The sequence below is a fragment of the Triturus cristatus genome, chromosome 1_2, assembly GCF_964204655.1.
Source record: "Triturus cristatus chromosome 1_2, aTriCri1.1, whole genome shotgun sequence".
Lineage (NCBI taxonomy): Eukaryota > Metazoa > Chordata > Amphibia > Caudata > Salamandridae > Triturus > Triturus cristatus.
Window position 1 is genome coordinate 124,340,260 of NC_140580.1, and position 21,770 is coordinate 124,362,029.

Below are 21,770 nucleotides of genomic sequence, written 5' to 3' on the forward strand. Positions count from 1 at the left end.
CCCCGGAGGACCTGGCTACCTTTTGGCTCTAAGCACCTGGGACTCCCATGAGTAGAGGCTCTACTCAAAATCTCCTTCTAATCCCTGGCATCAGCCCGGAACTGCGAACCCTTCACACTCTGCACCCGCCAAGCCTGGTCTGTGCCGGAGTGGACAAAGACCACGAGGACGACCCCACGGCGACTGTGACCCCGAGTCCGGCACCCAAGGACCTCCCTCGACACTCCTGAAGAAGCCTGCAGCCTCAGAACCAGGTTCCCCCCCCAACCGCGATCAACAGAGGGTAAGATTCCCCGACACCAAAAGGCACCCCTGCACCCGGCGCCCCGCGGCCCCCTGTGCCCAACTCCGGGGTACCTACCTATCCTCCAACTACCCAACTTACCTCTCGAAGTGGTGGTGGCACCTGAAGAATCTTCGTCCCCGAGCTTGCAGTCTTTTTCTAAACCGGAGCTTTCCCATTGAAATCAATTGAGCGCCTGAAGGCTCAAAAGCACCCTGCACCCAGCCGCCCAAGTGGCCCTGGCAGTGTGACCTCTACACCTATCTACTTCCAAAATTGCCCTGAGCAAGTGACCAGGAGCCCAGCTCCCACAGCCGTGTGGCCTGCTAGTCAGCAGCCACCAACCAAGGCCCCCTTCCTCCCATAGGATAACATTGGGCCTAACTCTCTCTGCACCCGTGTGCCCCTGTGCCGCTGAGGGTGTAACAACTGTACCTACCTGACCCCTAAGTCTATGCCCAGATCCTTAACTCTGCCAGTCGAGTACTTACCTTAAAGCCGATAACTCAATTTTCTCCATAGTGTAACATCGACTGGCTTTTCCTGAAATTTCTTCTAAGTGTGGACTTTTAAAAACTTAAAATATTCACCAAAAATCAGCCGAGTAACGAAAAGGAAAATACTCACCTGCTATTAGGTGAGCTCCCAGTGCTGGATCTTGGTACCCAGCACTGTCTCTGAAAAATATTCACAACCGTACTTACCAGTAACCCAATTTTTTTTCCATAGGAAACAATTGACTGTTTTTCTGTGAAATTTCTTCTGTCAATTTCTGCAAACTTTAAATATTCTTTAAAACTCGTATAAATTGTGAAAACGTAATTACTTACCTGTTTTGAATAAAGGTTCCAGTACTGAGTCTAGGCACCCAGTACTGGATTACAAAAGTAACGAGAACATACTATACGCATGAAAAAGGCCATACTTTAGACCAGATCTTTTCCACTACGAAGTTGGAAGTAGAGGTCCCTGAGCATATTATCTGGTGTGACCATTTTTTGGTCAATTTTACAATAGCTAAGATTTTAACCAAACCTTTGAGATATTGTAATCCCCGTTCAGAGACTTTCAGGTCTTTTAATCAAATAACCCCTGAATCAACTGCTTATATGCTTAATAAATTTCCCCTGGTGGTCAAAAACAATCTGGAGCACGATGTCTATGCGCTGGAAAATTGGCTCCGGGAGTACAGCATGGAATTGGCCCCTATCAAACTACTAGTAGCCAAGCAAGGCCCGAACTCGGCACCATGGTTTACTGAGTCTCTGAGAAAGAGTAAAAGTGCATGTAAGATCCTAGAACGGCGATGGAGAAGGAACTTCGATACAGAGGAAAAACTAATATATAAAGGTGTGTTGAAGGTCCACTATGCTAAGATCCGTGATGGAAAAAAACAATTCCTGGCCAGAAAAATTGAACAAGCGGAGAACTGTGCGAAGGAATTGTTTAAGATTGTAAAAGATTTCACGGTTCCCCTTGCCTCAAAAAGCCCTTTTTCTCCCACGGCCATGTGGGCTAAGGAAATTGCCCAATTCTTTTATAATAAAATCCAAAACATCCAAGACTCGTTTGGGAGTTCCGGACAGAATGTGATTAGTAGCTTGCCTAACTCTTCTCCTATAAATGTTTCTAGTGGGAATACTCTGTTGGAGTTTGTTCCTATGACTAAGGAAACCTCCTTAAAGATCATGTCAGCCTTAAAGTCGGGATCACCCACTGACCCTATTCCAGCAAAAATACTGGCAACAATTGCCGAAGTCATAAATCCTGCTGTGAATAAAATATTAAATTTGTCGTTGTACGAGGGAAGGCTGCCTGAAATTTGGAAACATGGAAAAATTCTCCCTCTTTTAAAAAAGCCTACTGCAGATCCGCTAGTAGTCAGCAACTACAGGCCGATATCTCTACTACCGTTTTTTTCTAAAGTGGTAAAGAAGTATGTCAACGCAACCCTGACTGATTTTATCGAAGAAAATCAGATGCTTCACCCGAGTCAATCCGTCTTCAGGACGTATTTCAGTACTGAAACTGCCCTGTTAGAAGTTGCTGAAACCATCAAAAATGTACTTGATATCGGAGGCAAAGCAGTACTAATATTACTGTATTTATCAGCAGCCTTCGATACCGTGCCCCCAGTGGTTTAAATGGGAAAAAATAAGTGCAGGTACTCATTAAAATGAGCTACAGGTTTAGTGAGGGGGCGGGGCTAAAGGCCAGACATGATGATACTTAACGACTTCTGTATTAGTTGCAGCACACACCAAAACACGAGAAATGTGTTGATATAAACAAAGCAAGTTAACTTATTACACAAAATGAAAGAGAAATGCGATAATATGTTAACATTTCCTTTTTTTTTGCAATAGTTGCACCTTTTTTAATGTCATACTGTTAATTGCTGTTTGGCACAATACTATATATTTTTAAGCATACGAGTAGGAAGAAACTGAAAATACCCCCCACTTCGAACAAAAGATCTTATGGCACCAAGCAAATGAAGCAAACAATCATGACCCTCCCCAGAAGAAATCTCTTGTCTCTTCCATCAATCTATCCATTCATCCTACCATTTACCTGCTGATATCCACCATTTAACCTTTACATTCTATTGTCTATTCAGTCTTTCATCAATCATTCAGTTTTTCACCATTCCATCTATCCACCCTTCAAATCCAAACCTATCCATCCATCTCCAAACCTATCCATTCATCCTTTCACTCATCCATCTCTTTATCCACCTTTTCCCTCATCCATCAATCAATTCGCTCATCCATCCATCAACCCTTTCACTCTTTTATTCCATCCACCTTTTCATTCCATCCACCCTTTCATTCCATCCACCCTTTCACTCAATCCCTCCTTTCACTCATCCATCATCCACCCTTTCTTTTATCTATCCAATCTTTCACTTATCCGCCCTTTTAGCCAATCATCCACCCTCTTTCACCCATGCATGATTTCACTCATCCATCCATCTATTCATCCATCCATAGATACATCCACCCTTGCTCACTCATCCATCCACTCAGTCACCCACCCACCAACCCTTTTTTTTAGTTATTTATGAATCTTTGTCGCCGAGCAGACATGTACACACAAAGTGCCACCCATTTTCTTTAAAATACCTCCTGAGAGTGTCTTGATTCTCTCTCTTTCTCTCACTTTTTTGTTACAAAAACAGGCATACAAATGCAGGCAAACACACAAACATAGCAGACACACAAGGGCAGAGATTACTTGTGCACCAGTTACATTACAGAAAGTCACATTAATTTTTGATTTAGGCCTAGGACAATTAAGTCATTTGCTCAGAATCACAGGATGTTGAGCTGAAGCTGGGACTCAAACCTATTTTCATAGTTCCTTGTTAGGCAGCTCTGACCGGCCCTAACATTACATCCTCTCAATTTTTCTATCTGGGAAAGATGCCTCACAGCCTATGAAAACATAACCGCCCCCCCACCAAGGCCTGAAAGACACTGGAGCCAAGGTGCGAACAACAGGCACATATCCAGGCCAATTCACTAACTCTCCCCCCTTTCCCAGCAAACTATAGCTTCAGGGCGCTAGCCTGGACAGGGAGCAGGGAAGAAAAGCAGAGAGACCCTTAGGCACCATCCCATCACCCAATGCCCGCCTTCCCGATCTGATGCTGGGTAGCGTGTAATTCCCCCCCCCCCACACACACACACCCCCTTCGCAGACTCATGCTGAGAGGTGCATTCATCTCGGGTGTCACGCTATAATTAGATTTGTGGGGTGGGGGATAGGCTCAGAGTCCCACACCTACAGTGTGATTGACTGGGCAGGGTCTGATTGGACCCTTCACTTTTATTCACAGAGGGCCACAGGGCATTCACAACCCTAAACAGCCCTTAAGTGATGCTAATGAGCCGCTGCTGGATTGCTCAGCAGCGGCTCCACTCAGAGGCATACACTGCCCTGCCCCTCCCTCCATTCTGCCTTCTCTTTTTTCCCAAGCAGAGCACTTTCTGCGCAGCACAGTCTCCAGTGCCATCGAGCCTGCACTGCCTGACTTTCCCCTGAGAACCGGTACTGTCCTTGGCGAAGGAAAAGTTCCGGTACTCAAAGGGAGAAAAATAAAAAGTGCTGGTACTCCGTACCGGTGAGTACCGGCCCATTTAAAGCACTGCGTGCCCCATGATAGGCTCCTTCTTAGGTTGAAGGAGAGTAATATCGGGGGCACGGTTCTCAGATGGTTCACCATCTTCTTAAGTGATCGTCAACAGACAATTTGGGCCCCGCCTTTCTCTAGTCCTATTCAAGCCCTAAATGTAGGGGTTCCACAGGGTTCGGTGTTGAGCCCCACCCTTTTTAATATATATATGGCCCCCTTAGGCCCACTGGCTGAAAAATATGGGGCAAAAATTATATCGTATGCTGACGACACACAATTGCATTTACGTGTGGAAAGAAGGAGACGTTCGATGGAAATAAAATTAACATCCGCCTGACTGAGTTGTTTAATTGATTTAGCCAAAACCAGTTACTTTGTAATTCAGATAAATCTGAAATCATCGTCTTTGGACACACCCCAGATAATGAATGGCGCCAATGGTGGCCAATAAATTGCGCCCCCCCCTGCGAAGCCGGCATGCACAGTAAAGAATTTAGGAATAAAAATTGATTCCGATCTGAGTATGAAAACTCAGGTCCAATCTATGGTTGGCACATGCTTTGGACTGCTAAAAACTGTGAGAAATTTCCTCCCTCTTCTCCCAATTGCACACAAGAAAACTGTGGTCCAGGCTTTGATTATGTCCAGACTGGACTATGTAAACGTATTGTATCTAGGTCTTCCAAACTACCTATTGAATCATTTGCAGATAGTTCAAAATGCCGCGGCCAGGGCAGTTCTGACAGCTGGGCAGAGAGACCATATGTCTTCTCACCTGAGCACCTTACATTGGCTGCCAGTAAGACAAAGGATATGTTTTAAATACGTGGTCTTAACGTTTAAAGCCATTAATAGAATTGGAGCACCTTATCTTAGAAATAAGATTCAGCTCTATAACCCCTCAGAACATTACGTTCGGCCTCACAACAACTAGTAAATGTGCCCAAATTTTTCCTTTCTCGTAAGGGTGGTCGCTCCTTTCAGGTGGGCGCAGCAAAACTATGGAATAGCCTCCCTCTCAAGCTGCGACAGGAATGCGACCTCTTAAAATTTCGTAAGGGCGTGAAAACTTGGCTTTTTCAATACTAGAGTGGTAATATATGCTAATTCTGCTTTCTGTGTTGGGGTCAAATCAGCGCCGGGACACTCCTAGGAGTAGCTGCGCGCTTAATAATAAATTCCCCATAACATAACATATCCCTGCAACTTGAATTTTCTTCCATAGGGAATCATTGACTGTTTTCTATGAAATATCAACTTTTAAAATAGCAAAATATTGTCTAAAAATCATAACAGTAACTAAGTCGACTTTTATCACTTGATTCTAAGTACTGACCCAGGACTAAATCTAAGATCCAGTCCTGGAATCCCAAAAGTAATCCTAAAAGTAATCTGTTGCAAATAACTTGAAACTTCCATTGAACTCAATGCATGATTGTGTTTAAAATTGTGTTGCCTATTGCAACTACTTGTAACTTTCTACAAAAGTCATTTGCCTATTGCAAAAGTATTTATATAAAGCAGCTCATTCTGAGAAAGTTAATACCTATTGTTGGTTCTAAAATAAAAAAAGCATCTATTTTTTTTATATAAACCATTGGCCTAGAGTTCAGTTCTTGAGTGTGTGAGACCATTTGCTGAGTGTGTGCAGCAAATGCTTTACACTGTCCTCTGATACTGCCTTACTGCTCGACCAAGCTACCACTTTAGAGAGTAAGGTTATATCGAACTTTAGCTTCTGCCAAACCTCTGGGGACTGTGGACTCTGTACACCCTGTACCTATTTGGGAACAGTATATACAGAGCCACTTTCTCACAAGAGGTAATTGTCTTTTGATGAACACAGGATGAGATGGACAAGGTTTATATTTTTTATCGACTCTGGGAGTTAAAATGCGTGCTCGCACAGGGTCTTTGAAAATGATATCTGAATGCCTCATCATACTCTTTAGCATAGGGAGTGTTTGTGAGAAAGTGCCCTCTTTCTTGCATGGTATGCCCCCACTTTTTGCTAAATTGCTGAATGTACTTTGACTGAGTGTACCCTGGGCTCCTGCCAATCCGGTGCCCAGGGCCTATATTCCTTCCTTAAAACACACAAACTCCAAATTGGCAAACCCTGGCCACATGTCAGCCCCTGGTAAATGGTACCCTAGGTACCCAGGGCCTTGTGACCAGGGAAGACCCCTAAGGGCTGCAGCACTTATTGTGCCACCCTTAGGGGCCCTGCACCCTTACACACACACACACACTGCCTTTGCAGGCTGAGTGTCTGGGTGCAGGACAAAATGAAGAGTCGACATGGCCCACATCTGTGTGCCATGCCCAACACCTACACTGCCAAGGCATATGTCAGTCACCCCTCTGGCTGGGTGCCTTATGCCCATGGTGTGGGCACAGGAGCAGGAGCCCTGTGCCCCTACAGTACCCAGGTCCATTCCCGGGCACTGTAAGTGCAGTGCTGCCATTTAAGAGTACATGGTGCTGAGATCTCGTCAAACACGAGCTCCACAGCACCATAATGGCAACACTAAAGACTGGGAAGTTTGGTATCAAACTTCCCAGCACATTAAACCCACACTGATGCTAGTGTGGGATTTAATGTACCAAGCACCCCAGAGGGCATCTTAGAGATGCCCCCTTACAACTAACCTACAATCCACGTCTGCTCTGAGGCTGAACAGGCTGCCACACAGCAGACACGTTGCTGGACCCCTGGGTGGGAGAGCTCCTGCTCTCCCGGGCCTGCAACAATGCACATCCTGGGTGAGGTGATAGATCTCCTCCCCCAGGATGAGCAAAGGGAAGCTTCAAAGGCCTGCCGCCTCTAGGAGTTTCCCCAGGCCACTGCAACCCCCCACTCTGGCGGGAAGCATGGCCGGAAACCCCATACAAGGACAGGGGATGTGGCAGCCTGCCCACCCCACCCCTCAGGTGGGGGAGGCGAGGTGAAGCACATCTCCGGGCTCTCGCCATCTTGAAGATGGGAGGCCCTACCCTATCGGGATTAGGCTACTGCCCCCCTCCCACAGGAGAGAGGCAGGATAGGAGGTGTACCCACCCCAGGACAAGGACCCATTGGTCCCTGGCCTTCACCTACCTGTAACGCCCCTAAATCTAGTATTTAGGGGCACCCTGAACCTTCCTTCCCCAGATTCCGAAAAAGAAGACCTGCCCTGCAGCTGCGAAGGAGAGGGAGACACCAACTGCTTTGGCCCCAGCCCTACCGGCCTGTCGACCTCGGACTTGCTCCTGCTCCAAACCCGGCATCTCTTGTGGCCAGCAACCTCAGAAACCCCGGAGGACCTAGCTACCTTTGAACTCTGATCCCCTGGGACTCCCATGAGTAGAGGCTCTACTCAGAACCTACCTTTCACCCCTGGCAGCAGCCCGGAACCGCGATCCCAGCCCACTCTGCACCCGCCAAGCCTGGCTGGTGCCGGAGTGAACTAAACCCATGAGGACGACCGCACGGCGACTGTGACCCCGAGTCCGGCACCCAAGGACCCCCCTCGACTATCCTGAAGAAGCCTGCAGCCTCAGAACAGAGTGCCACCCCAACCGCGATCAACAGAGGGTAAGATTTCCGACATCAAAAGGCACCCCTGCACCCGGTGCCCCACGGCCCTCTGTGCCCAATCCCGGGGTACCTACCTATCCTCCAACTACCCAACTTACCCCTCGAAGTGGAGGTGGCACCTGAAGAGTCCTCGTCCCCGAGCCTGCAGTCTTTTTCCAAACCGGAGATTTCCCATAGAAATCAATTGAGCGCCCGACGGCTCAAAAGCACCCTGCACCCAGCCGCCCGAGTGGCCCTGGCAGTGAAAACTCTACTCTAACCTACTTCCCCACTTGCCCTGAGTAAGTGACCAGGAGCCCAGCTCCCACAGCCGCGTGGCTTGCCCGACAGCAGCCACCAACCCAGGCCCCCCTATCCCTCATAGGATAACATTGGGCCTAACTCTCTCTGCACCCGGCCGCTCTAGAGCCGCTGAGGGTGAAACAACTATACCTACCTGACCCTGGGAGACCCCAGAGTCTGTGCTCAGAACCTCAACATCGCCAGTTGAGTACTTACCCTTAGACCGCAAACTCTATTTTCCTCATAGGGTAACATTGGCTGGCTTTTTCCTGAAATTTCTTCTAAGTGTGGACTTTTCAAATCTTCAAATAATCACCAAAAATCAGCCGAGTGACAAAAACGAATTTACTCACCTGCTCTTAGGTGAGCTCCCAGTGCTGGATCTTGGTGCCCAGCACTGACTCTGAAAAGTACCCACAACTATACTTACCTTTAACTCATTTTTCTTCCATAGGAAACCATTGACTGTTTTTCTGTGAAATTTCTTCTAAGTGTTGATTTCTGCAATTTCTAAATATTCGTCAAAAATCGTATAACATCTGAAAACGTAATTACTTACCTGTTTTGGATAAAGGTCCCAGTACTGAGTCTAGGCACTCAGTACTGGATTACAAAAGTAACGATAACCTACTGTACCTGTAACCTACATTTTCTTCCATAGGGAATCATTGATTGTTTGCTCTGAAATATTTTCTAAGTGCTAACTTTTGAAATAGCTAAATATTAGTTAAAAATCATTACAGTACCAAAGTCGACTTTCAACAGCGGATTCTGAGAACTGACCCAGGACTGGATCTAGGATCCAGGCCTAGAATTACAAAAGTAATCTAAAAAGTAATCTGTTGCATATAACTTGAATTTATCATTGAGCTCAATGTATTGTGTTTAGAAATAGAGTTGCCTACTACAACTACTTGTAACTGTTTACTAAAAAGTCTATTGCATATACAAAAGTATTTTTATGAAACATCTCCTGTCGAGAAAGTATATTTTAATTCCAAGTGTTGGTTCTAAAATAAAACAAGCATATATATTTTATATACAAACCATTGGCCTAGAGTTCAGTTATTGAGTGTGTGGAGCTATTTGCTGACTGAGTGTGTACAACAAATGCTTTACACTGTCCTCTGATACTGCCTTACTGCTCGACCAGGCTACCACTTTGGAGAGTAAGGTTATATCTAACTTTAACCTCTGTTAAACCCTTGGGGTCTGTGGACTCTGTACACCCTGTACCTATTAAGGAACAGTATATACAGAGCCACTTTCTCACAGTGTTTGACTTGACCTGTGTGTGGACCCAAGAGTTTCAAATAAAAAGTTTTCCTCTAAGGACTCTTTATGTAAGGCCACCCCATGGTACTTTTCTGCTCTAGCAAGAAGTTCCTGATAAGTCATGTTATCGTTTGGTGGTGTGGCTTTGCAGGGTAAAGGCCTGGTTCAATATCCAATGGAGGGTCAATGGTGTAATCATTCCATGAGTCTACAAGCAAAAGAGTGTCTTCATCAACATCATCCCCTTCAGGCTGTGTATGTGGAGATCCCTGTGGTGTTATGTGCAAGGGATCTTGAATTGGTAAATGTAGAGAAAATGGTGGACGGGATTGTGGGGCAGGATAAGCAGGGCTGGTCGCCAAGTTTACGTTCGGCTGGTGTTTTGGCAGAAATATGTCCTGTATCATGATGAATATAATAATTTTTCTGTTAAGGGTCCAATTTAGCCTTGAGAATGTCTTAAATTGGCTCCAGAGGCTCGGAGAGGCTGCCCTTGGATTTCAATGCCAAAATAGATTTGCTTTTGGGAGCAGAAGGTTTTGGCTCCGAAGCATGTTTTTATTTCGGAGAAGAGGGTTTCGATTCTGAACCAGATCTGTCCTTCAAACCGGAGGGTTAAGGATCCGAAGATTATTTTGTCCGGCTCGGTCTTGAGCCGGAAGGCTTGACTATTTGTTTCAGTGCCAAGCCAGAAGGCGGGGCGTCAGAAACATGGTCTCGTGCCGACTTTGGCCAGAAGGCAGAGGCGCTGCCCTATCCTTTTGTTTTTTGGAAGAGGTTTTGGGGCAAAGGGGTCGTCGGTACTCATGGCACCCTGTCCCGGAGGCACGCCTTCGTACTCCAAGTCGATCTAGAGTTCAGAATCCGATTATGGGATGGAGATGGCCTCTTCTGCCGCAGACGCTTCAATGTCTTCATGCTCGGAATCTTCACCGCTGCTTAGTCTTTTGGTGTTGCTTTTCACGTCGTCGAGCCAGACGATCACGTAGTGTTTTCTTCGACCGGAATGACTTACAGGCATCGCAGGCTTCTTCCTTGTTCTCTGGTGATAGGCACAAGTTACAAACTTGATGTAGGTCAGTGCGAGGGTACTTGTCGCGGCACCGAGGACAGAATTGGAATGTAGTTGGTTCCATCGGCAGAAGGGTGGACTGAAGCGCTAGGCCAGAGGGCCGCTCCGATGTTTCCGACGGAAGATAGAGAGTTTCCCAAACGATTCAATAACCGGAGAACAGGGAAACACGCTAGAGAACAATACCGTCGAGGGGAGAGTGGATTGCGCACCGAGGGAAACCCGAAGAACGGTTTCGAACTGGAGCGCAGCAATACACGTCCGAACCCGATGGCGGAAAAAAACAATGGCGTCTATGCCCATGCGCACCGAAAGGAGGAGTCGCCATATCTCATGACTGGAAAGACTTCTTCGAAGAAAGACAACTTGCAAACATCCGGACCCAACACTAAATGGCAGGAGTATGCAAAGCATGTGAATCCACAGCACACATGCCTCGAACTGTAATCTTCCCACGGATCTGCAGGTGTAAGCTCTGGAATCTCACCCTCTTTTCTCCTCATCCAAAGAGAAAGGGTTTCCGGATTGGGCTCCTGTATAGGTGGGCGCAATACTGTTGGGGTCACTGGCAAAACCGGTGTTTCAAGGAACTGGGGTTGAACTGGTGGTGGCTCTTTTTGAATATTTTGTGATGGAAACTTTTGTGTATAGTCCGCCAACATAGCCTGAAGGTCTTGAATCAAAGACGGTGGAAGATGTGCCATCTCTCTAGGGCGTGATTCGGGATGATAGCCATAATGCTGGTAATGATGTGGTGGCGCCAAATATGACTGATAGTATTGCTGCTAGTCGTCATAATCCTCGTCCTCTTCCTGGCACTTTACATGTAACTCAGATGGACTATGCGCAACTCCGTATAATGCATCCTCATCATCATCCTCTTCATCAGACTCCTGTAGGTCTAAAAGGTGTGAAAGAGGCACAGGGGAGCTCTTGCTAAACGTCCGCATTTCTGGATGGAAAAACGTCCGACACCTTTATCATCCTCAACGGTGGCGTCGATGTTATCACGACCAACGAAGATGGGATGCCAGTTGCCGAAGGTTCTGTTGCAGCCAATGTTGCCGTCGATGGTGCAGTCGTAGACTGTTGTCATCGGCGATGTCGGTGGGGTCGTCAGCGAGGTCGTCGACGGTGTCTTTGTCGACAGCATTAACGTCGATGGAGTGGACCTCGACGATGATGGCGTCAATTAGGTTCTCATCGACAGTATGGGGCCGGAGATGACCGCTGCCGTCGTCCCTGCCATCGATGTCACTGTGTTACTTGTTGTCGACGATCTAGGGGTTGCCATCGATGGCGACATGGACGACGACGATTTTACGGTGACGTCGTCGTCAACGACCATTTGTCGGCTATGAGCTTCCTAGAATCCGGGGAGGAGTCTCTATGATGTTTCTTTTCTTTCCTCACAGGAGTATAAGAGACTGAAGATGAAGGCTCTGAGGAGACATTTGGATGTTTCTACTTTTTTGAGCACTTGCTCTCTGGGGAGGGTTTGAGGTGTTTCCTGCCCTCTCCTGAGTCTTCTGCATAAGATCTGGCTCTCGTGAGGACTGGATGATCCATCACTGTCCTCTTCAGATGATTTCTGGTGCTTAGTGGACTGCAGCCACAAAAGCAGCCTCCCCCCACCATCTCTTAGAGTTTTAGAAGAGAAAGTGCGACAGATTTTGCACTGCCTTACCTCATGTGCTGGATGGAAGCAATAAATGCAGTCCTTGTGAGGATCATCAACATGAACCCTCTTCTTGCCACAGGTCTTGCAGGCATGGAAGAGGCTTTTTTATCAGACATAATTAAGAAATATTCCAGGAATAAAATCCTGAAGTTTGTAGCAGAACTCCGGGAGATTCCCCTCACACACGACATGTGGTGAAAATCTGATGGAAACTGCCTCTGCTGGATAGGTTCTAGAGGGTGCTAGCAGCTGAGTGGCTGCCTTTAACATTTAGTCCAGGACATAGATAGGCTATATAAAACATGGCTCAGGGCCATTATAGCCTTAGGCATTCTTTAAATACTGCTTGATTATGTTACAGTGGGACTCCCATCTCGACGACGGGGAATGGTTCAGGCATGTGAATCTATGAAAGATACCTCAATACTGGATAAAAGAAAAAGTTCCTTTACTTCCACGTTATATTGTTTTAAACTGACCTGTTTTGCAGTACTGAGACAGGTTTTTATTGTGGGTTGGGTTTTTAGTAAATAGAAAACTGTGTTTATTCACATTTAACACCCAATTGTCTGGCATTTAGGACTGTCATTTTGATGAGTAATATTCTATTCTGTCACTACAGGTGTTATCTGCTCTCAACAGGGGATAGGATTGGGGAGGGAAAAGTCAATAGGCGCTTTTGGTTCAGCCTGTTGACTTGACCTCTTGCTTAACTTTCCCCTGAAAAGTATGTGTTATTGGGTGCTGAATGTAGCCGCTGTACTTGTGCGTGAAAAGTACTTTCTGTAATTTATCTGTCACAGTTCAGCCTTACTTTAACTCTCCTGGCAACAGAAATCCCTTTACTAAAGGGACTTCTTATTTTAAGAAATGACATTACTCCTGCTGTCTCATTTGCTCAAGAGAAGAGAGTTCTGTGCTTTTCTATGCTACCCTTGACGTAACTACTTTACAGTCTGCAGCCACTGTGAAGAGAACGCATTGTATTGTTCACATTTATATATCTCCTTGCATACTTACATCTGTATGCAATCAATTATGCCTACAACTTACCAATGCAGTATATCTAATTTACATAAATTATCAAAAGTATCATAAGAGGACTAAACACCGAAAACAGAAAACTTTGTGAATTACACACAGGTGTGTATACAACATACTTATCTACAATAATTCATCAACAGTAGTGAAGGTGCAGCGCGGTAGCTAGCAACTTCATGCTCCGTTGGGAATGGATTGCCCCACCATGTTTGAGCAGAGTGCAACAATTATAATTGCGTACTTTAATGGACAGCGCAACGTATCCTGCCTTTTGTATGTGCAGTGTATTGGCATCCAATGTATGGAATATTCAACCGAGCATGTGTTACTTCAGAATTTTCCACCCGGATCTGCCTTGCAGACCAGACCTGTAATAGTTTGACATGCCCCGTCATGAAGAGACCAAAGGATTTTGTGTCAATAAGAGTTGAAATGTTCACAGTCAAGAGCAAAAAACATATTCACACACACTTCATGTAGTTTGCTTCTCTTCGGATACTTGGTGCAAATTAGATCTACTGCAATTATTGCTTGCAATTAGAATGGATTACATAATGATGCATTTATGTAAAGACACATATATTTGTATATCGCCATATATATTGCAGCTTAACCTTTACATTTTTCGTGCAAATGATTCCCTGGGAGCACTGCTCACATATTAGTTTGTGAACACGCATTGCATTTTTCGGACTTCTGGTTGCTTGGAAGACAGAACATATGTTCGCAGGCTTGTCTTTCTGCTGCAGTTCAGACAGGTCTTAATGCGGTCATAGTGTAAAATGGCATCTAGGAGTCTCAAAAGTAATACTCACCCAAAATACATTATTCGGCCTATCTGAAGGACACTAGTTTCCTTGATGCCATCCAAATCTCTGGCTGTTTTAACACTGTCTGGTGCGCTTACAGTTGACATCATAGATAGTCAGGGCGATTCAGCCCTTATCGATACCCAAGTGAAATTTTGAAAACAGAGCATGCTTCCCAACCCAACCACTAGATGGCGAAATAATGCACAGCATGTTTACCTACACTAAGTTCACGCTAAAAAAGTATGTTTATCCAAAACTTAGTCATGATGATTAATCTATCGTAAACCAATCCAAAAGAGGCTTTAGAGGAAGAAGCTATCCCTCCTCAAAGGTGCATGTTCACGATAAAAGAAATAAAGTTGGCACAAAGATAGGGCTATCTACTAATCAAACAAGCGCAAGATGAACTGTAATCATGTTTGGTGCGCTTGAGCTGGTCTAAAATAGTTGGCGGGAATGGCGCTAAAGGAATATGCTACTTACCAGTATGCATCTGTTCGTGGCATGTAGAGCTGCAGAGCCACACACTTAGGATAGTAGATCGCCATCTGGTGTTGGGCTCGGATGCTTGCAGGTTGTTGTTGTCTTCGGAAGAAGTCTTTGGTCACGAGATAGGTGACTCCTTCCTTGGACGACAGTGCGCATGGGCATCAACTCCATTGTTAGATTGTTTTTCGCCATGATGGGAAATGATGGAGTTTGTAGAAAAGAGAGAGATGTCCATGTGTGATGTCTAAGTAAGACAATGCTGGAACAGATACAGGTCCCGGGGAGGTGGGTGGGCGTGTGTGGCTCTGCAGCTCTACATGCCAAGAACAGATGCATACTGGTAAGTAGCATATTCCGCTCAAGGCATAGGAGCTGCAGATCACATACTTAGGATAGACTATATAGCAGTATCTCCCCTAGCGGAGGTCACCTGTATCGGTTGCAGCAGTTTGAAATAAAGTTTTCAGGACAGCCTGACCCAAAGAAGCTTGCTGCTTTGCTTGCACGTCAACACAATAGTGTTTAGTGAAGGTGTGTGTTGTAGACCATGTGGCTGCCTTACAAATATCTTCTAAGGGAATGTTTCCTAAGAATGCCATGGAAGCCCCTATTTTTTGCGTTGGAATGCGCTCTAGGGGGAACCGTTAGTGTGCGTTTAGCCTTGTGGTAGCATATTTGGATACATTTAACTATCCACCTAGCTATCCCAGATTTGGAAATGGGGTTGCTTTTATGTGGTGGAGAGAAAGCAACAAACAACTGTTTTGTTTTGCGGAATGATTTGGTCAATGTAGTAAAGAAGGGCTCTTTTAACGTCTAGGGTATGAAGAGCTCTTTCAGCCACAGAGTCTGGATTTGGGAAGAACACTGGTAACTCTACTGATTGGTTAAGATGGAGATATGACTTTTGGAAGGAATTTCGGATTTGTTCTAAGAACCACTTTGTTACGGTGTAATTGTAAGAATGGTTCTTGTATGGTTAAAGCCTGGACTTCACTTACCCTTCTGAGGGAGGTGATAGCGATAAGGAAAGCCACTTTCCATGTGAGGAACTGTAGTTCGCATTTATGGAGAGGTTCAAATGGGGATCCCATGAGCCTAGTAAGAACAATGTTTAGATTCCACACTGGAGAGGGTGGTAATGTGGGAGGAATAATCCTTTTTAGTCCTTCCATGAAGGCTTTGATAGCAGGTACTCTAAAGAGTGACAAGTGTTGTCTATTTTGTAAGTAGGCTGCTAATGCTGTTAGGTGGAGACGTATGGATGAGTATGCCAAATTACAACTTTGCAAGTGCAGTAAGTAGCAAATAATGTCCTGGATGGATGCATCCAGTGGGTTTATATGATTGTTAGAGCAATAAATGGCAAATCTTTTCCATTTTGCAGCATAGCAGGCTCTAGTGGTAGGTCTTTTGGCCTCTTTTATAATATTCATGCAGTCTGGGGGCAGGTTGAGGTAACCGAACTCTAGGACTTCAGGAGCCAGATCACCAGATTGAGTTGACTTGGATCTGGGTGTCTGATTTCTCCATGGTTCTGGGTTAATAAGGACGGGGAGAGACGCAGTTTTTGGTGTGGAACTAGCGAGAGTTCCAGTAGTGTTGGGAACCAGGGCTGGTGTGCCCATGTAGGAGCTACTAGGATCAGTTTGAGAGACGGTTGCCTGAGCTTGCGTACCACTAATGGAATGAGTGGGAGAGGCGGAAAAGCGTACGCAAATCTGCCTGACCAGTTCATCCATATCGCATTGCCCTTTGACTCCGGGTGGCGAAACCTGGTGGCGAAGGTTGGGCATTTTGCGTTTTCGTGTGTGGCGAACAGATCTATGTCTGGTTGGCCCCATTGTTGGAAAAAGGGCAGGAGGACTTGGGGATGTAGTTCCCATTTGTGGATCTGTTGAGTTTGTCGACTTAACAGATCGGCAATTTGATTGTGAACCCCTGGAAGGTGTTCTGCAAGTAGGTATATGTTCTGGGGAATGGCCCATCTCCAAATGTTCTGTGCGAGCTGGGACAGCTGGAGAGAATGTGTGCCTCCTTGTTTTTGGATGCAATACATGGCTGTCATGTTGTCTGTCCGTATAAGGACAGTTTTGTTCTGGAGATGTAGTTGGAATGATTTTAGTGCTAGGAACACTGCTAGCAGTTCCAGGTAATTGATATGGAGCACTTTCTGTTGAGTGGTCCATCTGCCCTGAGTGGTGTGGCCGAGGAGATGGGCTCCCCATCCTGTGAGCGATGCGTCCGTTGTCAGCACTATGTGTGGAAGAGGCTCTAGGAATGGCCGCCCTTTGGACAGGTTTGTTATGTTCCACCATTTCAGAGAGCGATGTGTGCAGCTGTCTACCAACACCAGATCTGTAAGTTGTCCGTGAGCCAGGTTCCACTGACGTGCTAGACATTCTTGCAAGGGACGCATTTGAAGTCTTGCATAAGGCACAATGAAGATGCAGGACGCCATCATGCCTATGAGTTGCAGGAACACTCTTGCTGGAAGGGAGTGTTGGACTTGAAATTTCGTGATAGGAGCTTGTATATTGGTTATCCGGGCTGGGCTGGGATAAGCTAGGGCTGTGGAAGTGTGGCTCCTAGATACTGATGTATGTGGGAGGGTTGGAGATGAGATTTGGGATAGTTTATTGTGAATCCCAAGTTCTGTAAGATTTGGATGGTTTGGTGAGTGTGTAGAACACATTTGTTGAATGACTTGGCTTTTATTAGCCAGTCGTCTAGATACGGGAAGACATGAATTTGTTGTCTTCTGAGATGTGCTGCTACTACTGCCAGACATTTCGTGAATACTTTGGGTGCGGTTGTTACCCCGAATGGAAGGACTGTAAACTGGTAGTGTTGTCCGTCCACCACAAACCTTCGATACTTCCTGTGGGCAGGATGTATGGGAATGTAGAAGTAGGCGTCCTTGAGATCTAGTGTGGCAAGGAAATCGCCTTGTTGCAGTAGTGGGAGCACTCGTTGAAGAGTGATCATATGGAAATGATCTGAGTTGATATACAGATTTAGGGGTCTGAGGTCGAGTATTGGTCTTAGAGTCCGGTCCTTCTTGGGGATTAGGAAGCAGAGTGAGTATACCCCTGTACCCTGATGTTCTAAGGAAACTGGTTCTATTGCGTGTTTTTGAAGCAATGAGAGAACCTCTTGTTTGAGGAGCGTAAGATGGTCTGGTGACCTGGAACGCTGCTTGGGCGGTATGTGTGGGGGGGTAGTTGTGAGTTCCAGGCAGTAACCATACTGGATAATTTGTCTTACCCACTTGTCTGTTGTGATGGAGTTCCAGACAGGTAGGAACTGTTTTAGTCTTCCCCCGACCCGAGTGGAATGGTCTGGGGGGAGTTGAGGAAAGTCACTGTCTTGTGGCAGGGAAGGTACGAGTGTTGTGATTACCGCGACCTCGCCCCTTGTTGTTATTTCCTCTGCATCCGCCTCTAAAATATCCTCTACTGGGGGATGTTTGTGTAGCGGGTTTGTATGTAGAGGAGGTGTCCGCTCCCATACTTTTGGAGGCTCCTCTATAGAAGGAGCGCCGAAAGGAGCCACGTGGTTGGGGAGACTGTAATGCTCCCATGGACTTAGCCGTCTGTGTCCTTCTTCATTTTTTCAAGGGCAGTTTTTGCTGGCCCAAAGAGCTGTTCCTGATTGAATGGCTGTTTGTTGGTCTTCTGTTTAGTTTCCGGGAGGGGAGGGGAGGGGGTGGTGAAAAATGAAAAAAGAAAAGAAAAAAGAAAAAAAAGAATGGCTGAGTATTGTAGTTTGTACCTCTGGCTTAAAGCCTGAAATGCGCAGCCACGCATGTCGTTGAAGGAGCACACTTGTGTTAATTGCTCTAGAGGCGGTGTCTGCGGCGTCAAGCGCACATTTAATTGCTGCATTTGAAATAAGTTTTCCCTCCTGGATAAGGTAATTTGCCTGGGTCTTATATTGGTCTGGCAGATGTTGTAAGAGAGTCTCTAATTGATCGTAGTGGGCCCTGTCATAGCGTGCTAGTAGGGCTTGGGTGTTGGCAACATGCCAATGATTAGCGGCTTGTGCTGCTACTCTTTTGCCAGAGGCTTCTAACAGTTTGGATTCTTTGTCTGGGGGTGGTGTATCTCTTGTGGTTTGGGAGTTGGCGCGTTTCCTAGCATTGGAAACGACCAAAGAATCCAAAGGGAGTTGCCCTTTGATGTAATTAGGGTCTTCAGGGGCAGGCCTATATTTCTTTTCTATCTTTGGGTTGAGAACCCTGGCATAAACGGGGTCTTTAAACACTTCGGGCCGTGTTTTATGACTCCTTTAATCATGGGTAGAATTTGTACAGACTTTTGAGATTGTTCGAAAGTGTCTAATAGGAAGTCTTCCTCTGGTGCGTCTGAGTGCATTGTGACGCCGTGGTAAAGTGCTGCTCTATTTAATAATTGGCCAAACCCCGGGTGATCGTCAGGAGGCGATGGTTTAGAGGGATATGGCTGAGGGTCAGGCATGTCTGGTAGAGGGAATGCCTAATCATCCAGTGGTGAGGTGTCTGGATCCGTGAACGGATCATTAGGGTCACTCCCACCCCCTAGGTCATCATCATCCTGTGGAGGTGGTGTATGTGATGGAGAGGGTATAGGTAAGGGTGGTGTAGGCAGAGGGGGTGGGATAGGAGGCAGTATAGGAGAGGAAGGAGGCATAGGGGATGTTGCAGAGTCCTTCCTGTTTACAGGAACCGGGGCAGGTGGCGTGTCCAGTTTCCGTTTTTTACAGGGCACCGCGGTGACATGTCCAGTCTTGGGGTTGATGTAAATCTTTTTCTGCCTTGGGTCGATGGGGTCTGGATGAAAAAGTTCTTGTTCTTCAGAAACAGTCTTCGGTACCGATTTTTTTGGTTCCGATCGAGGTTTTGGTTGATCGGTGGATTGTTTGGCTTTAGGAGGCGTATGAGAGTCCTTAGCCGTTGGTTTCGATACAGACGAGGGTTTTGGTGCCGATGTCGGTCTCGGAGCCGAAGGTGTATCTGTGGGCTTGTGAACCTTCGGTGCCGGTTTATCTATTGGCCTTGGTATTTTCGGGCCGAAGGCGTTGGGAGCCGATTTCGGTGCCGAGTGGTCTTTTGTCTTCGGTGCCGGTTGGACAATGACATGCGGTGTGCTCGTTCCCGAGCTACTGGAAGGCTTATGTTTCTTCGGAGCCGAGCCCGGAAGCGGAGCTTCTGAAGGGTGTTTTCGGTCTCGACTGGGGCCAGCAGGCAAAGTCTTGACCAATGCCTTTGGTTTTGGTGGGGTTGGGGCAGGGGCAGTAGTACTCACACGTTGCCCAGGAGTGATGGGGTCGTCTGAGTCGTCTGCTTCGGAAATTATTTGTAAATCTTCGGAATCTTCTTCCGGGACATCGGGGCCTTCATCAAAGATGTCCTCTGGTTCCGGAGCTGTTCTCTGTGCCATGATGTGTCGTCGAGCCCTTCGATCTCGGATGGTCTACTTGGATCGAAAGGATGCGCAGGCTGGACCGCTGGACTCGTCGTGTTCAGCTGATAGGCAGAGGTTGCAGACTTTGTGGTGGTCACTGTGCGGAAATTTTGCTCCACACTGGGGGCATTTTTTGAAAGGCGTCCTCTCCATGAGCCGTAGGCCTCACGGCGTGGATAGGCCCAGCGGCCTGTGTCGACGTCCAGAATCGAGCCGATTAAATCAATGTCGAGTGAAGGTGCTTCGATGTTTTTGTGGAAGTTTTTCGCTTCGAAAAGCTTGGAATTGAGATTTCCAACCGGAGCGGAAGAGTTGCATCCGAACCCAATGGCGGAAAAAACAATCTAACGATGGAGTTGATGCCCATGCGCACTATAGTCCAAGGGTGGAGTCACCTATCTCGTGACCAAAGACTTTTTCCGAAGACAACAACAACCTGCAAGCATCCGAGCCCAACACCAGATGGCGATCTACTATCCTAAGTGTGTGATCTGCAGCTCATATGCCTTGAACAGAAAAGTTCCACCATAACCTGATGTCACCATAAATACAAGACGTAAAGGAAAGATGTGCAAGTGGATCACATATAAAGTATTTGGCTCACCTCGGGTATATCAGTCAAACAGTGCTGTTGACAATGTGGCCATTTTATTTTGAACCAAGTCTAGAACTGAGTTGTAAAAGTCGGAAAGACAGAGGAGTCTAAAGAGTTAAGGAGGCAGTTAACAGAATTAAAAGTTTACACTGCAAAGTTTAATGATTGGTTAATCTTGAGGAAGATCAAAAACAGAGATGTTTGTTCTGCCCATATTCCATGGTACAAAATGTAAACATTTTGGAGGTGAAGAGAAAATCACAGGGGGTTGGATTTGGATGCTAACCGCTTATGACTGGAATGTGGAGAGGCTTTAAAAGAGGCGAATGCTAGGCTGGATGTGAAGACATTGGCATGTCAACAAAATATTCAACAATGACAGATGGGGTGGCATGCCTGTTATTTGGTTGGTACAGTTGTGATGAAGGGGATGCTTACTATTTGGAATTGAAATGTCTGCTAGATCCCAGCGGTGAATCAGGAAAGGAGACCACTGACACAGAGGACCAGACAATTCATAGAAAGGTAATTCAACTGTATTGTTTTTGCCTGGTGCCTCTGGCTCCATGGACTGTAGTACTAAAATGAAGTCTCATAGCTCTTATCAAGCGTACCTAACCCTAACTGTACCACCATAACAAAGCAAAGGGCGCTCAAACGTATTAAAACGTTTGGGCTCCTTACTCGCACCAGCTACGTTTCCATGTGCATCACATCGTTATCTGCTATATTTACTAACCCATGTGTAAAAGCCATCTATTCTAGGTCTGGTGTTAGCAAAGTCCTTTTGATTTTAATCAAATTATATGTATGGTGTACTCACAAGGGCATTCCACCAGCTCTCTTCATCCATTGGTCTGTTGTGGTAGACACATTTTAGTTCCGCCCACTACAGCATGGATCAGTCTACTTCAGCCACTGGCGCTAACTACAGTATGAGTAACCATATCTTGATCTCTCACAGGGAACATGTTCACCCTCAAAAAAGTGCCCTTTAGTTCCAGGGACTACAGTGAGAACGTGTCCTTTCTAAGACCAAAACATATTTTTACCATTTTTTATTTGGATATTGGAGTGT

The 21,770-nt window shown here is 46.1% G+C and overlaps 1 protein-coding gene across 1 annotated transcript in view; it reads right to left on the minus strand.

The window, feature by feature from the left end:
- LOC146866934 (lysine-specific demethylase 5B-like) overlaps positions 1-21,770 on the minus strand; it is a 455,791-nt gene that overhangs the window by 85,463 nt on the left and 348,558 nt on the right. The window lies entirely within an intron of this gene.